Source organism: Pygoscelis adeliae, unplaced genomic scaffold (assembly GCF_000699105.1).
Source record: "Pygoscelis adeliae isolate BGI_AS28 unplaced genomic scaffold, ASM69910v1 Scaffold172, whole genome shotgun sequence".
In the NCBI taxonomy this organism is placed as follows: domain Eukaryota; kingdom Metazoa; phylum Chordata; class Aves; order Sphenisciformes; family Spheniscidae; genus Pygoscelis; species Pygoscelis adeliae.
The window spans coordinates 3,012,024-3,030,701 of record NW_008824338.1 but is presented as its reverse complement, the minus strand read 5'-3'; positions in this window follow the sequence as shown (position 1 = coordinate 3,030,701).

Sequence of the window (18,678 nt, the reverse complement as noted above, 5' to 3'; positions counted from 1 at the left end):
TCCCTATGTCCTGCAACGGGATTCACCGGCGCTGGCAGCGCGGGGATGGCCGGGCAGCCGGGGCTGCCTCCCCGAGCTCTGCGGATGCGTGGCTTCTTGGGATCACACCGTGTCCCAAATTAGCCGGAGGGCGCACGTCATTTCCTGCTTTGTCCTACCCACGCCTCCGACAGGAGCTGCCGTCCCTCCCGGCCTCCATTTGCCTACCTGTAAAATGGGTCTGCTGCACCGGGGGACCAACAGTAGTGCAGGGTGGAGGTGACATCTTTGCATTTTTGCAATGCATTTCCCTGGCAGGAAGGGTGGGCTTTGACGCTAATGGCAGTGGGAGAACTGGAAAAACAAAGACTAATTCAGGTCTGTTCTACACCCGGTCAACTTGATGAAGTGCCTACTGGCATCAGCAGAGAGCAAGGCTACTCAGATCCATCAGATTTTTTGATTTTTTTTTTCTGGTAAAGATGTATTTTGGCGAATGAAGGAAATCAGAAGGCCAGCGAAAATACGGGAAGACACCTCGGTGTCCACACTGTAGCTAGCCACCGTTGCCGGGTGTTGGGGATGTTACATTTCATTTCTTCGGAAAGGAAAGTAACTGATGCAGAATCAAAGCTGATAATAGTCCACAAGAGTATAATTTTTTGGGTGTGTGTAAAGTGTTGCTTTCACTACTGATAACGGGAATGATACTTCTACAGCTCTGTTAGGATCTAACCCTGAATCCTTTACAGAAAGTCGTTTAAAAATGAGAGACTTTTGCATGCTGCTCCGCCAGCGAGTATTGCTTACGTACCTAGGAGGCCTGGAGTTGGGCCTGTAGTCGATGCAGCTGTAAGGCTATCACAGGATTCACTGGATCTGCTGTTGGGGGTAGGTACTACTTATTCTGTGACTGAAAATGTACATTTCACTGAAACAGTGTGGTCATGTTGCCTGTAGTTTCCCACAGAGGTACAAACAAAACTGCAAGGTTATCTCTTCCTGCTTCTGCGGGAAACATTTTCCCTTGTTGATTTTTGCAAATATTTCAGTGTTAACTGAGACAAATCCAACATCTTCCCGATTTAGATGTAAATTTGCTGAATAAATGCAAAGAATGTCTCTTATTGCTCTCAAGAGAACTGTTAATATGCACAATTGTCTTCTGAAGGTTTTGTGTAAGACTACATTTCTTCTCCAGTGACTCTGAATAAATGCTTCTTTTCTTCCCAGATTGAACCCCCCCCCGACATTTGGTTTACAAGAATACTTAAAATTGCAAATAAAATATATTTTTACTGGGTTCAGAATAAAGAGGGAAATGACACCTCTGCTCCAGGTTTAAAGATCAGCCTTCCCCAAGTTTGCATATATAAACCCCACTAAAATCAGTGAGGTGTGTGCATACACTCCACTGGTGTTGCTTCATTCTTAATGCTTAAAATCTAGCTAAAAATGAGCCACGACTCTGCTATTTTATTTTCTTTCCCGAGCATCTGTAGCCTGAGGCAATTTGGGGTGTGAGGCTTCTTTATAATATATCCTTGCCAAAGCCCTAAAGAAAAAGAAATCACCCTTCTGCATCTGAGCTTAGAGATCATATGCCCTAGATGTGCAGTAGCAGACTTCTTCTTATATTACCCTTCCAAGTTCATTAATTAGTGATGTCTCTGAGCCTATTTATAGTAATTGCATCAACTGACAGAGTAATTGTAAACAGCGTAACTGCATGTTCTGGTGATCTTTTACTTGCACAAATTATATAAGTAATTTAAATAAAAGTAATTATATAAATGGTAAATACACATTGAATTACTTGATTTCCTGCACCTCCACTACAAACACAAACCTCAAAATGGAGTTAAAAGCATGTGAAGAAAGTTTCAAGAATCCTAGTTAAACATCAAACCCAAGACGCGTTGTCTTCATCCTTAATGTTTTCCTGTTGCGATCTCCTGTTTAGCTGGCGTGACTTGGGCTGAGTGTTGCCAACGTTAGTTAACTAGGCATAAACAGACAGAAAAGGAATTGTAAAGGAAATTTAGCTGGGAGAAGAAGAGTAGTAAGCCCGAACACCGGGATTTTCCAAATGGATAGGAGGTAGTTGCATAGATTCTTTTTAGACTTTAGAAGATCCCAGCAGCAATCTCTACCTATGTGTTGTTCCTCCTTTTGCTGGGTTTGTCACAGAGTCTGCAAGGAATACTGTGAAATCAGTGTCTAACTACTTATGTGATCACACACACACACACACACACACACACACACTTTTTTTCTATCACAAGTGTTATAAACAGCCTTCTTTCTTTCCCTCCGGTCTGAAGGCATCTTAGAATGCCAGAAGCGTTTTCATAAATGCATGTTAATATGTGCTTTTTTGTTTACTTTCTGCATTTCTCTCAGCTTGTGCAGCGAAAAACAACAAGCAACTTTCACTTTTTTAGTTTCACTTTTAGACTGTAGTTACTGTAAAGTTTCAAATGCAGTTGTGGTATTTTTGTCATTGAAAATCAGATGGGTTTTGGTATTTTGGCCAGAAATATTTTCAATAAATATTGTTAACACATTTGAAGCAAAATAAGAATGTATGTTTTCCTTTAATGTAGACTTCCTAACATAAGTTCCTCATAAAAGAAGATAAGAAAGTTGATTAAACACTCTGGGGAGGCAGGCAGGAGACTGGGGTTTAATGCCGGTTGTATCACATACCAAGTCACTCAGAGGCACGTATTTAGCCAGATTCCCCTACCCGTGGATATAAATTATGTCCAACAATGTGCATCAACATTTTTGCTCCAGTAAAAGGTGGTGCGCCTGAGGGCCAGCCTGGTGGCTGCACTGCTGCCTTCCTGAGGGGTACCGGCCTCCAAAGTAGCTGGATGTGTTGGCACCCAGATTTACATGTGCGCCCGGACTCCGAGAACAGCAAACACGTAGGTGTGAGTGGCAACCGCCTGCCCTACTGAAAACAGGCATTGTGTGGACCTGGTTAGGGCCAAAACAGATAGCAAACTGTGGGCCAGCAGGAGATGTGGCTACCTCCACAACCTCCCACCCACATTTTCTTGCAGCCAGGCTGAAAAGCCAGAGAAAGGGTAGTGAGCTGAGAGGAAACTGTTTCAGCAGCTGGAAACAAGATCCCCCCCTAGGCTATGCATCCATGTGCTTAGAGGAAGAAGGAGGTGCTCTGCTGGCTCCTACTCCGCTGTGTGGATGGCATAACCTACATCTTCAGGTTTGCACATCTGGTTTTAGCACATGCAGTTCTAGAGCCCACCAGACCGCTGTTACCCCGTGATTATACCAGAGCCCCTACACTGAAAATCTGCAGTGTGTTCTGGTACAGAACTAGAATAAGACAGCAACGATTCAGACTTACAGGTTGATTGCATTATTTCTTTTTGTTTATTTATTTTTAAAGTATAGTTGGCCTTAGCCCAGGTCTGGTAGCAATATGAATCCAGGGATAAGGTTAGACTGAATCAACTGAAATTTTATATGAAAGGGATTACCAACAGAGTAAGAGATCTATTTCCTTTCTGGTGTAACATCTGGATTTCCTGATGGCAAAATCTTGGATGATCCTGTCAGTTTAAAAGGTAAGGGAAAATCAAGAGCGACCTGTGCTGCTGCTGGAGAAAACTTCAGGTTATAGCTATATAATATAGGGTGAAAGGAAGGGACATAACTTGATGAAATTAGGATCTTGAGCGAGGGAGCAAAGGTAAACCTTACACTCTTCAGCAGAGGCTCTTTTTTGTGGTAAACCCTCTTTGTTTGTGTATGGCTTGGAAGGAGAGCAATGCCTGAGGCCTTCCAACTGCAAAAATAGCGTACTATAGGAACTGAACATATGTTGTACAAAAGCTGTTATTTCATTTGTTCTGAAAGGGCATGGTGCAGTAGGTGCAAAATGAGGCTTAGGGCAAGTGGCACCAGTTCCTTGGACACCAGCAGAACCGCACGTCGGGTCGGCTGCCCAAGCGCAGTGGGCTCGGTGGTGCTCTGGGTGCAGTGCCCACCGGGGAAAACTAGCCCCTTTCCATCTGAAAACCTACATCGTCACACAGAATGATTTAATTCCTTTTTTGTCTTTTTAAAGCACAGTACTAACAATAAGAAGCATTCGTTGCATATGCAGCTCCATCTTTTTAATCTGTAGGAGGGCACTGACATTCAAAGCAACAGAAAATTAGCAATATGGTGGGGTATTGACATTGTATGTCATCAGCATACCTGGAGCAATACATCCTTTCCACCTACTCTCATCACACGGGAGACTATGTGATTTCTTGCCTTTATTTTATTGCTAGCATCTAGTATTTCAAAGGCAATTGTGGTGTTTATTTATTTATTTAAAACACAATGCGATAAAAATATTAGACAAATTTGATTAATACCAGAGGAGAGTACAAATAAATGTAAACATAGGAAAATAAGTTTATTTTCTTAAGTGATTCATTTAAGCATACTAATATGTCAAGAAATAGCAATATGCCTTTCAAAATGATAAAGTAAACCCTATTCACAGAAGAAGTGATTTGTGCTATGTACATGGTTTACCTAGAAGGGTGTGGTTACTATAATGTATGCCCGGCTGGCAAGCAGAGAGGCTTTTGTTCTGTAGCTGCTTTTAAAAGTGCCCTCTGACGGAGGTGCACCTTTGCACCGGTTTAGCAGAGAATTCAGCCTGCTGCTTCTCTCCCACTTTTGTTCTTTTAAATGCAAAGCGACTCCACTGATTCTTCTTGAGTTACTCTAGATATACCCGGCTGTATCTGAAAGCAGAGCTTAATCTATAAACCATAGTAGTGTAGCTGAGGGTAAACACGTGTAAATTAGTTCAGCCACTTACGTGTGTGATGCAGAACATAGCAACGTCCCATAGACACCAACTGCTTATGTTTACCCTTTTCTCACTGTCACGCCACTGGGGAGGCCTGGTTCCCCCTTACAGCAGTCTTTCTCCCCTCTTGCTTTATTGACTTTGATACATTGGAAGGAAATGCATTTGATTTATACCGGTTTAAATAAAAGGGGGGACAGCCTCTTGTGTTGTCAAGCCCATTGTCTATAAAATTCATTAATTTCTCCTCGTACTGGAAGATACGTAAAGGAGATGTGTCTCCTTCTGTGGTCCTAACCCACTGGTTGCAGTCTTTTCTCACAGGTTTCCTTTTATAGGTTAACCCATTATTAACCCCATCTTGTAGACTTGTCATGGACACTTACAATTCACACACAAAGACCTATTTCCCACTTAGTCCATTCTCATCTTATTAAAATCCAATATTTTATAGGCTTATAACCTTCCCCCTCTCAAACTTTCTCCCAGCGTTGGACTAACTGAACATTGTGAATCAATCCCTTCCTTCTTTTTTCATTTTCCTTCGTACTTGCCCTACCTCTGTGGTAGCCTAATGTAGGCTAGATGGTAAAGCTTTTCATTTCTCACTATATTTGTTTTACATCCTCAGGCCCTATGTCACTCCTTTCTGTATTAGTCAGTAGGAGGTGCCAAAAGATTGGCAAGAAAAGTAATTTTTTCAGGCCAAGACAGAATTAATCACCTCCATTTTATACCTTGCAACCCTTGTTACCCACTGCTGTTCAAGAGCTAGTCAAATTATGTTTGTGGTATGGTTGTGTATACGAATAACGCCGTGCTCCTTCCTGCCTTCCTTGTGCCCGTAAGTGCTGCCATTTAATTCAATCAAGCTACTCCTACATCACACTGTTAGTTTTGAAAGAAATTTGCTGGATCACAACTAGAAGCAAGATTAAGTGGTTAAATAGGTGATTGCTATCGCTTAGACAACGCTGAAGCAATCACTATGTTATTACTGAGTATTTGTGTCCAACAAACTTTGCGTATCCGGTTTGAAAACGCGTTCGCCAAATGTTTCTTAGCAATAACTCTTCAAATTGCGTGTAACATTGCATCTGCATTCATTTACACGCACTGGTTTTCCAGGGTTGGAAATGCTTCGGGGACCTGCAAAAATATTTCCTGAGGTACCTTGTAAATGTCGATTGACAACATTCGGAAACTTGTTTGAGAGCTCAACCAGATAGGAAAAGCAGAGTCAAAATTATTGAAAAGGCTTATGCTCAGCTTCCTGAGCAGAGGGCACCTCAACAGTGGCTGGGTGCTTAGTGTTCTTTAGGGATTTGAGCCTGTATTGGGTTTACATGGCAAGGTTAGCCTGAAAATTAGCCTTGGTGGTCAATTATAAAAAGGAGTTGGTCCAGTGGACCGGTGACATAAGTGAGCAGAAAACCAGGTCTGCAGCCAGAGTGACTTGCTGACAGTGCTCGGCTCTGGGAGCTCTGCTGTGCAAGAACTACAAAGACAAATTGTGAAAATGAAAACAGCTTTAAAAGACAGGTGTCAAAGTGGAATTTTCTGTGCTTTCCTTTACTTCTCCCTTTAGTGAAGGCTGGTGAGTTATATAGAAAATGACACTTGGAAGACTCTTTCATACATTTCTTATTTAGATACCCTGGTCTTTTACCGTGCACACTCTCACACGTGTAAAAGAAGCGATTAAGTTTTGCATTCACACTTCCAGTGCTTTCATTACATTCATTACCAATGATTGCACTTTCTGGATACACTGGTGTTTGTATCCCTATTCTTTAATGTTTCATTACTTCTGTTTTGTGCTTCCCATATGTTTCCGGGGAGAATTCCCTTCTTTCTTTTACTAGTCTTGTTTCTGCTTGCTCTTTCTGTGTATGCCAATTAATAATGAAGGCTATGCCTGTGCTTCCCCTCCCTATGGCACAATGTGGTTTTCTCTAGCTCTCACTTTTTGTGAAAAGTAGGCCATCTACTGTTGCTTTCTAGTATGGATTACAGATTGCTCAGCAAATGGCCATATTATGCATATAGCTTCAAAGGTGGACTTCACAAGTGCCTATTCTCCTGTTTATAGGCACTTCTTATTTTGTAGGCGTATTGTGATCCAAAAGTCTCCATAGCAAACTGAAATCTTATTTCTTTTTTTCCTTCTTTTGAATAGTAACCAATAAATTTGGGTCGTGTTCAGCTGCCATAAACTTCCAGGTTTTCATTTTGTAAAATAGATAGTGTTCAGGTTTGTTAATCTAAGAGTTTTCCCCAAATGGATGTTTTTCATACTTATACATCGAGCACCTTTCCCCTTTCCCATCCTCACTGAAGTTAGAGGGCAGAAGATGACCAGCTAATGATTTAGATGACTATTAGTGACAGTTTTTGTCAGTTTAGCACATTTTTGTTGTATGGTGGTTGTTGGTTTGTTTTTTGGTTTTTTTTTGCAGTGTGGTTATGAACAGAAAAGTGACTTTAAAAATTGAATCTTGGTAGTACACATATCTATTCTCCATATGTCTTCTGAGTCATATCTGGATAGTATACTGACGAAAACAAGCTCTAGTGTTTTCAGCACTGTAAAACACAAAGAGCCGTGAAAAGAGAGCTGGCCCATCATCTGCCTGTTGTACCATCAGGTCAGCAGTTGGGTTCTGATTCCTCAGTTATTTTTGGAGATGCTACAGAAACTGAGCATCAAAAGTGCTTAACTTCTTGTCGGAGGTGAACTTGCTGCGGGGGCAATTGTTTGCACTTCAGTTTGATGGGGATATTATTGCTAGATTAGAATCAGATGCAGCCAAAGACAGCTTTTCCAGTCTGTACTTTTAGGTCAAAGTTGGATATTTCTTCCTTTCCTTCCTGTGAAAACTGGCTGAGGGACTTGTCATGCAACGTTTTTATTGGAAAAAATTTCCTTTACTTAGTCACCTATTAGTCTTACGTCTGTAATAAAATATTTACTACTTGGTTCATTAAGAATAAAGCATGAGTATAATCATTTTATTATGCTCGATTCATTTTTTGTTCACTTGCAATCATATATAATTTCTTAGTGCCTTGCCTCTCTTTATGTTTTCACATAGAACTTTCATTAACATTTTTTATTCCAGTTTTAGGTAAATTGCAATTTTCAGGATTATTCCCTTTTCTCAATTAGAAATACATGATCGTAGTTCCTCTGGGGAGTGATTTTTTTAAATACACCTACTTTACATAAGCAAAATTATAGAACAATTCCATCTTCTTGAGTACCTGACTCTTTAAATTGATCGCTAACAGAGCAGCAGTCTTGCATGGGGTGTGATTGCTGTGCAAAAGAAAAGGAAAAAGAAAGTAGGTAAAAGTACCTTTAGTAGCTCTGAGAATGATAAAACGAGGTGGATCCTTCGTGCTTTGTGGGTAGAAAGATAAGACAAGTAGAGGCAACTCACATTTCTTAAACAAAACAATTAGGGAACCAGCTAAATTGCTGGGGGGTGCGTATGAATAAGTAAAGCATCCATCCTTACTGATCTATCACTTGTCAGATGTTGTTTTAATTTGATGAGGAGGCCAATATCTGCTTATACCCCCACTCTGCCCAAACGTAACTGGAGAGCAGGACTCAACTCTTAGGGTGAGGTACTAGAGGTCAACAGTGGCAACACACCAGCTAAGTGCCATTATGGTGCTGTGACAAATGACTTCTTGACAGACACATAGGAGCTGTCTGATTACACAGGAAGGGGCATTAAAAGTAACCTCAGATGCCCTAAATCTCAGTGTAGTAAGCTAACACACACATACTCAAAAATTCTCTCCTCTGAGGTGCCAGTGCCTTCTAGAGGTCAAGAATGAAGCTGAAGGCATTTACTCTGGGTTAGAAGAAATCTAATTGTGGAGGAGTTTGGACAGAACTGAGAAACATTTTTAATGTTTCTAATATAAATGATGAAGTAGTCAATGACGATGTCTAAATGGTCCCTTTCCAGTTTTCAGACTTAGCCAAATGAATGTCATGAGCTGATTACAGGAGCTGCTTCTTCAGGCTGCTTTAAACACGGGCATAAATCCCATACCAGTTCATACTGCACAATTTCCTTTGACTATGCAACTGCAGGGGATAAAAACATTCAGCTGAAGTAGATAGGTATTAAAACTATCTTCACACTACCAAATGTTGCTTCTGTGGCAAATCATGTGATTTTTTAACCTCAGATACCTCTCGGCTTCACAAGCAATGAGGCAACGTTGCTGTTTCTGTTAAAACGTGCAGTTTTAGGTACTCCTGATAATACTTCAGCATCTTTTGTAGAAAAGTACTCACATGATTTTGCTGAGACAAATTTTCCTGTGATTTTGCAGATAGTGCTCACCTTTGCTCCTCACCTAAATTCCCACCTAAATTTAAATGTTTCAGAGACAGCTGGACACTGTCATAATATAGTCTGTACAACCTCTATCTTCTGTAAATAGGTAGGTAGGTAGATAGACAGACAGACAGACAGACAGACAGACAGAACTTCTTCTAGCATCAGTCACCGAGATGGCAAGTGCTTCTCTGTGAAGTCTGTTTTATTGAGCTGACATAACAGGAGCTGATCTGTACGTAACTGTGCCAAGGAAGGATCATCTTGTCTGCACATTTCTTCCAGTCTCTGCCTTTGCTTGAGGATATTGAGGGCTGGTGATAATGCGGTAGAAATTATATCTTGCCAAAAAAGCTTTGAAACCTTGCCCTATAAACCAGGGTCCTTTTTTTTTTTTTTCATAATAGTTCCTCTGGAATTCCCCAGTGAGAAAACATACTCTTAACCTTCCCAGTGACATTTTAGTTGTACTTGGCAACCACAGAGTTTGTAAGTATTTTGGCTAATATTCTAGCCCAGCTGGCTATTTCTCTTCTTCCAGTGCACAAAGATTGATATCCACTCTTCTGGTCTTCCTCAGACAAAGCTGGTATTATCAGAAAATCACCCTTTTTTTTACTGCCTTACTGAAGTGTCAGAATTCAGAGATTCTCTGGCTTTTTTACGTGCTGTAGGCTACCCTAGAAATAGTGGGTTTTTTCAGCAGCTTCTAAAAGCCTCAGGGCCATCCTGTTTTCTATTTTCAGTTTCCTCTCCAGGTCTTAGGGATTACCCTAAACCTACAAAAGAATATGCTTTTTTTGCTTGTAGCTAGCGGTACACTACTGTTTGAAGAGGCAGGGGGTATTTTGTGACTATTTACTCTACTCTGTAAGGTTCTGGTCAGGCAAATGTAGTTTTGTTGGTTTTGACTTTCCCAAAGAGCAATGGCCTGTAGATTTCCCTGACCCTGTGGTGTCTGTGCTTTCTTCCACAGGATAAATATGTTGAGATTTTTGTTTCTGTAACTGGATGACAGGTTGGGATATCCATTGTTATCAAGAGTTTCCATAGGACAAGGTCATGCTTGGCTTTGGAGTAATTTACTCCAATACTCTATTAGCAGAAATCTTGTGTAAGGAACGAGTCATAAAAGCTTCACATGGTTTCATGTAAGAGAAGAAAGAAAGAGGACTGTTTTACTCTTATGTGAAAAGTAGCAATACCAAGAATATTCTTTGTTTTACAAGAAACATTTTCAGGTAATTTGGTACGCTACACAATATTTATTTTATGGGTGTTGGAAAGGCCCTGTCATGCTGTATTCCTTTCCTTTCTGATACAGATGAGCTGACTGCGGAGAATGACCTCAGGGTTACTGTAGGCAACAGCGAAACTCACAAAAGATTCATTTATAGAGTAAGTGTCTTCCACCGGTCTCATTTCACAGGAGAACAGCTACTTCCCTTTGCATGAGGAAGATGCTCTCCACTTGCAGTTATCTCCTGCGCTCTCTGAATTAGTAATGGTGATGTAGACCCTGTTTCAGGGAAACACTTGTGCACTTATCAACCTTAAGGAAACACTCAGACCTTCTTGACCTCCTTTTGATTAAGCACGTGTACTGAGTACAGAATTATGAAAGGCTCAGGCCTTCCTCAATTAGCCTCTTGTGTTGGAAGAGGGGAAATACTGCCAGCACCAAAAGATTAATTTCAAAATTAAAAGCATTGGCCAAATGGAGAAATCTGAAAATAAGCACCATTTGCAAGAAGGAAGCTCTGCCCAAGTCCATGTGAAATGCCATATCTTGGGGAAACATATCTGCCTGCCTGATGGCTTTGGGAGAGCAGTTACCTGAACACGTTGCTGTCCTATCAGGATTTTGTCAGTTTGTTTTTGGTCTAGATATATGCTGTGTTTCATCCTGCAGGATCTGTTACTGTGGCACTTGGATCTCTTGGCTAGATCTTCCGGACCTTGTTGAGAAATTTGATTTGATGCTCTGCATCACTGCTACAAGGGAATTGCCTCTCCAGCTTTTCATCCTTCTTGCCTCCCATTTAAGAGACCCACATTCTTCAGACGCTCCCTTTGAACTTCTGTATCAGCTGCATTGGTATGACACTACAGCTCAACAGACTGCTAACCTGTACCCTTCCTATGCACTGGGTCTCAACAAACAGCCACAGTGTTTTGTCTCCTCTGTAAACTGCCCTTTCAAGTCCAGTTCTGCGGCTGGGCTACCAAGGGCAACACCGGTTTATTTTAGTTTGGATTGGTAATGAAGATCATTGTATACTAGCTCTGACAATAGAAACACCAGGCCTGTTTTAAAGCTTGTATGCTTACCATGAAGTAGGAAATCCACTTTCCAGGGTTGGTCAGACTTACCGACACAAGTAATAGAGCCCGAGAAGAATGGCTCTGCATGCTCCTCCTGGGTGCCTTTTGTTCAGCACATGACTGAAAAACGACCCTTCTCCTGTCATTTCCTACATTTTGCATTTCTAGCACGTCTGTGATCAAGATCGGTCTTTAAGTACTGCCTACTTAAGTACTGCTTTGATCACATATGCTTGCTATGCTTTTCTGTGTCCTTTCATTAGTCGGAAATACTTTCATAATGTCTGTCTCAAATACTCTGTTAAATGGCCGACTTCTTATTTCTTAGGGTCATCTCAGTGGTGTTCTTTAGAGTGCCAGTGGTATGTGATGAGAAAGCCGTCCATCAATCCTTTTCAGAAATAACAATTACCAGGTTGTCCCAAATTTAATTATTCTCATAGAGTTACATCTTGGCACATACTTCGCAGTCTCCCTTTGGCCGTATTACCATCTTATAAAGCTTTATTTGGACATAAAGTTATAGTTAAGCTTCCTGAGGCTTTCAAAGTTTTTGTCTTTTTTTTTCCCTCCTTGATTAGGAAAGCTGTGATTGGCAAACCACTGTTCTCCCCTTTCTACCCTATTGCAAACTGAGGGATCTCTCCCAGCCTTTAACTGTCCTTGCGTTAAAACTTGGTAGCCACTTGTGAGAATTCCTTCTATTCTGGCTATTCCGTAACTTCGTCAGCATTTTAGTGCTTTGGAGTACTAAGGCCAGACTTAGGTTTTCATCTTTATCAAAGTTAAAGTTGTTTAGCATACTGGAAAGCAAGTTAGTGAAAACAGTGCAAAACACGATATAAATTATATTCTTTTTGTTCAGCCTGACTCATATTAATTTAGCTTTAACTATCCATTTGGGATAAAATTTATATGAATCACACATTTGAGTTAATTTTACTGCATCAGTTTAACTGAAAATGTAATTTTAAAACTATATAACTTTAATACAGACAAACCTCACTGGTGATGTATAAATAATACTATTTACATTCATTTAAACTCCCTAGTTACATATACTTCTCGATGTACTGAGTTAATAAAACCTACAAGCCAAAGTACTTGGAGAAGTTACTAGATAGATACTTCTTAGAGACAAGAAGTGGCTGAATTAAGTGTTTATTGACTAGTTGCTTCATTCCTGTATTGAGGTTTGGGCATACAAACTACAATTTTAAAAGCTCTCTTAAACTTTAGAGTGGCAGAGATGGTGGATGAGGGTATGTAACAAATCAAGGAGAGGAGATAAAAGAGTAAAGTGGCGTAAGAAACAGGTTGTTAGATACTGATAGAAAAAGATGTGTACATACGCGTATATGTAAGTATATAAGTCAGTTTAGACAGAATTCAGACTCAGATGCAACCCTGAATTTAGTTGTTAGTTCTTGAACAGGCTCCTTGTTGTATGCCTGCTTCTGTTTATAGCAGAGTCAAAAGGATTTTTCTAATCATCTAAATGAGAGTAGGACAAAGCCCAGAACGTAACACATGAAGCTCAGTCCCAGATGCGATGACTTCAAGAGCAGCGGCCAGCAGCAAATCACACAGGTACAACTTCCTCAAGTGCTCAAGTGTGATCTTGGAGTTGCTGAGCTTACTTGTCAGACTAAGAGCTTAAGAGAAGGGGACTGCATGCTGCCATTGATCTGTTGCGTGACACAAAACATATCATCTAGCTTCAGCAGGTCCAGCTTAAGAACTATTACAAGGGGTAATAACATTTCTGTTCCTTAGAGGACATTGCAAAAGTTAATCCATTAAAGTTCATGAGAGTCACTGAAATGATCGTGATATAAATCAAATGGAAAGTTACTGAAGCAAAAAACTCTCTGAGAGATATCTTTCTTTTAGAACAGTTTCTCCTGCTCCACTTCCTTCTTTCCACACAGTGGAGGTCAACAGGGGCAGAGACAGCCCTATTAATTTTTCTGATCTCTACAGATTTTTATTACGTAGTATTTAGGCAATTTTCTAAAAGGGGAGCAGTATTTATGCCTTGTTTTAAGCCTTCAACATCTCCGGCCTGAGAAAGTTCAGCTTGGGTTTTTATATCAGATATTTAGGTCTGTTTCTTCCTGGAACACAATGCAACATGAAGGATAATGGTATCAGTGTCACCCATACAAGTGAGACCCAATTAAATAAGGTGGGACTTCTTCTTTCACCTGAATTATTCCAAAGCTTTTTTTCTTTAACACTTAATCACCGCAAATGCCTGAACTATTTGTGAGAAAAACTTCCTTGTTGATTTTTAATATTCTTATCTTTCTGTTGAGGCTTGAGAGATCTCAGAACACATGGAGGACCTCTAACGAGGGAATATCTGATACATAAAAGCAGCAAAGAAAACAAAGCAAGCAAAAATTTGCATGAAATTAATGTTCTTTTAAAATAGCAGAGAGAAACATACCATCCCATATTTGTTTCTTATTCTTACAAAACATACTGTACAGCAATGCTCAGAGCCTTTGTTACAAATGATAATGGTAATAATATTAATGTGGGCCCTTATCTGAGACCTGCTGAAGTCAGTTAAAGGCCTTCCATTGATTGCAGGGGATATTAGATCAGGCCCTTTCAGAACGTATTTTGGTCAACTCTTGTCCAACCGTTATTTCATATAGGAGAAATGGGTTTTATCTCCCTTCTGCACTCTGGGCTTCTATCAGCAGAGTTACATCCAAGCGAGTGATCCAAACACAAGAAAAGCCCAGGCTGTCCCAATGGTGAAGTACGGAGGGTGTGGCAGTTTTTAAAGAGCCTCAACACAATGACACATGGGAGAGAAAGACAGAGTGAGGGAAAATAAATCACAGAGCAAGACTGGAAGGTAAAGAAGTAGAGAGGTATAAAAGCAGTTCTTCAGTTTTTCTAAACCAAAAATAGCCCAGTCATGTTAAGACGTGAGCAGGTGGGAAAGTACAGCTTCGCAGTTTTAAAATTGTATGTTGTTTTTCAGCTGTAACACAAAAGAGAATTTGAAAAAAGTGAAAAACGTTCCAGCAAGTTTCGGAGCAGGAAGGAGGCTATGCCAAATTATTGCTGATGTTCAGTCTTTACAGGTGTGCTTTCTCCTTCACCTTGATGGGAAATCCCCTCATTTAATCTCACAAAATGTAGCAGAATGATTGTAAGCAACTTCCTACCCGGTGTCCTTTTCTTCTGCTTTTCAAGCCACAGCGAGGCAACAGGAATTAAGACCCTGCAGGTTTCGGCACATGGATGAAACGGTATCAGCTCACACAGCATCACTGGCAGTGGGGTTCTGGAGGGACGCCGGCAGCCCTGCATAAGGAAACATGTAGTGGAGCAGGGTCCAGCTTAAGCTGTTCGCTGTGGCTTGGTCTTCCTCTGAATACTTTCTCCCACACTTCTCAAGAAAGCTTGCTTTCCTCTTAAAGTAAGAACCATGTTACACAGTGTTGCATTTTAGTAGGGAAGTGCTGACTGTAAGTGGGATGGGCATTTGTTTTATATTATTTTAGAATAAAGATGATTCACAGGGAAAAATACCTTTAAAACTGTATCCTCTCATATCCTTTCTCCCTTATACAGAAAGAACTAGATACTAATATCTCCAGTTGCACATTTTATTGTCCAAAAACCAAAACCACCCCCAAAAATGGAAAGGACAAGCATGACCCTAATGTATCACTTCCTTATGATCTTAATTATCAGATTCCTTCAAAATATTGGAGATTTTTTATCAGAAAATGCCAATCTGCTGCCAAAATACAAATATTTTACAAGATATTTAATTTTTAAAATATTTTGAATCTTACTGGCAGTATCAGCTTCTATGTGTTATTTTACTTTTCTTGTGCCATTTCATTTTTATTTCATTCATATTTTTAATTTTTAAAACCCTTACATTAGTGCTGTAATTGCATAATCATTTACATGAATATGATGTCTGTATTCTGTTTAACATTAGAAAGAATAATAAGTTTGTATTGCCAAACTGACATCACAAAGAAAAAATGTTCCAATATTTAGTGTTTCAATACTGTTGTTTTGATGTTTCCCCAGAAACCTTTTGGAATTTGTTTTATACAGCAAATCTCAATATTTTGACTCTTTGCCCCAAATTTGGAAATGCAATTTCTTCTTACCTGGCATTAAGCTGATAATCCGCACCATTTTCTTCTCAGTTTTCATGGGGTGCATATGAGATTAGACATTCTTCTTGTCTCTTGTTTTCATTCCTCTTACTTCACTCATTCCCATCCTAATGCTACAGCCATAAAACCAACACTAGTCATCTTCCTTGTGCAGTCACCCAACTGCCTGCGACTAGAGTTGAGACATTTTTCCCCTCCTGTAGGAGCTCAGACTCTGGGAGACTGATAAAAACCCCTAGATAGTTGGAAAAAAACAAGGCCACATCTTACTCCACATATTTTGGTGAGATAGATACTGTCTATTTTTTCATGATTTATTAGTATAAGGGACAGAATGGGAGAGGAATAATTCAATGAGATCTTGTATTGATTTTGCAAACATACCACAAGAAAATGTATACATCATAATATTTGGTAGCAATTCACATATACATTGCTACTTGTGCACATGCAATGAAAACATACAGCACATTCCTCTGGCACTGTAATTAGAAAATGTGAGCTGTTGAAGAGCTTATAAACACAGAGAAAAAATATTCCATTAATTTTAATTTATTTTTCATTATTATTGTTTTTCACTGGTGTTTTTACACCCAGTAAATAAAGTATTACAAATGAAATATTTGACTAACGTGAACTAAACAAGTTAGAACAAGCCTTGAGAAAAAAATCTATTAATTATTTTTTATTAATTTCCATCTCTTTAGATTTTTACTGTGATGAAAGATATAATTAAAGATTTTTCACCGAAGGCCTGATCCAAAGCTTGTGAAAGGTAATAGGCGCTATCACAGTTTCATTAAAACTAATTAGCAAGGCTCCTGCACGAGGAGGAGCAAGATTTAGAGCATGGTAACTTGCCTGAGTTTTGCAAATTCAAGCTTCATGTTTTGAAATTAAAATTCCTGTTCATGCAGGTACAGCCTGTAAAACGTAGTGAACAGAAATTTGGGTGGAAATCTTGAAATGTTTGTTCAATTAAATTAAAATATTTTCATGTGAATGTACTGATTTTTGTAAAGACTTTGCAAGAAATTACCAAAATGGTCTATCATTTCAATTTTCATATTCTATATATTGATGTACTAAATATACAGGGCATTCTGTACTTAATATTTTAGCTTTTCCTATCATAGCATTAGCTAAAACCTCAAGGCCTAACATAATTGCTGTGACTTAATCAAAACAGATATTCACAGCATATTTCAATCTGAAAAAATAAATCTAATAATTAAATTTTCCTGATGATTTGGGATGAAACAAAGTGTTGGCATCTCAGAGTCTCACAGGGGGTGACAGTTCTAAGTTGCACATCGGTGGCCCACTTTCTTTAGTCATGCACGTGGCTTGTCAGCCAGTTGTCTTCCTGAAGTTGGTGGAAATTTTGCCATTGAGTGAAATAGGATGATAGCTAAGAATTTTATTTTCTTTTGAATAAATATGTATCTGTCTTAGCTTTCCCTTTTACCTCACTACCTCCTTTCCCCTTGCATCTCCGCAGCCATCTCTCATTTCATACTGCCATGACCATTCTCGATAGACTGTGGGCTCTGTGCAGCTTGTTACGTGCCATGTGGATTTTTCTTTTGTGATCGAATTGTCTCTCTTTCAGTAAGAAATGTCTTATGGCAATGCCCCTCAAGGGCCTATCTCTCTGTGATCAAAATATGTTCCTGTTATGTGAATTTAAGCTGAGTCTGACCAGCCAGCAGGAAGGAGAAAAGAGGAAGGACGCTGGTGCGGTTATGGTGTTAGCCAGAGCCTCTGGGGATGAAGGTGCATTTCCCTGTTCTGCCACAAATGGCTGTGGTGGCCTCAGGCAAATTACTTAAAGTGCTATACAGGTCCCTAAAATGTTACTTAGGCAGCGGAGTAATACTTTAAAAAACATGGTCCTGAAACTACTGCTGGTCATGGCCTGAAATTCATCAGGCCCCTAAGCTTTTGTTTCTCTCTGCCCCTGTAAGAAATGCTTCAGTGTGGACGTGACTGAACAGCTCAGTGCCTGGCTCATGCCTAGCTTGCCTGGCCAAAAAGCCTTGGCACTTCTCCACCTACGAGTTGAGACATTTTTCCCCTCCTGTAGGAGCTCAGACTCTGGGAGACTGATAAAAACCCCTAGATAGCTGGAAAAAAACAAGGCCACATCTTACTCCATATATTTTGGTGAGATAGATACTGTCTATTTTTTCATGATTTATTAGTATAAGGGACAGAATGGGAGAGGAATAATTCAATGAGATCTTGTATTGATTTTGCAAACATACCACAAGAAAATGTATACATCATAATATTTGGTAGCAATTCACATATACATTGCTACTTGTGCACATGCAATGAAAACATACAGCACATTCCTCTGGCACTGTAATTAGAAAATGTGAGCTGTTGAAGAGCTTATAAACACAGAGAAAAAATATTCCATTAATTTTAATTTATTTTTCATTATTATTGTTTTTCACTGGTGTTTTTACACCCAGTAAATAAAGTATTACAAATGAAATATTTGACTAACGTGAACTAAACAAGTTAGAACAAGCCTTGAGAAAAAAATCTATTAATTATTTTTTATTAATTTCCATCTCTTTAGATTTTTACTGTGATGAAAGATATAATTAAAGATTTTTCACCGAAGGCCTGATCCAAAGCTTGTGAAAGGTAATAGGCGCTATCACAGTTTCATTAAAACTAATTAGCAAGGCTCCTGCACGAGGAGGAGCAAGATTTAGAGCATGGTAACTTGCCTGAGTTTTGCAAATTCAAGCTTCATGTTTTGAAATTAAAATTCCTGTTCATGCAGGTACAGCCTGTAAAACGTAGTGAACAGAAATTTGGGTGGAAATCTTGAAATGTTTGTTCAATTAAATTAAAATATTTTCATGTGAATGTACTGATTTTTGTAAAGACTTTGCAAGAAATTACCAAAATGGTCTATCATTTCAATTTTCATATTCTATATATTGATGTACTAAATATACAGGGCATTCTGTACTTAATATTTTAG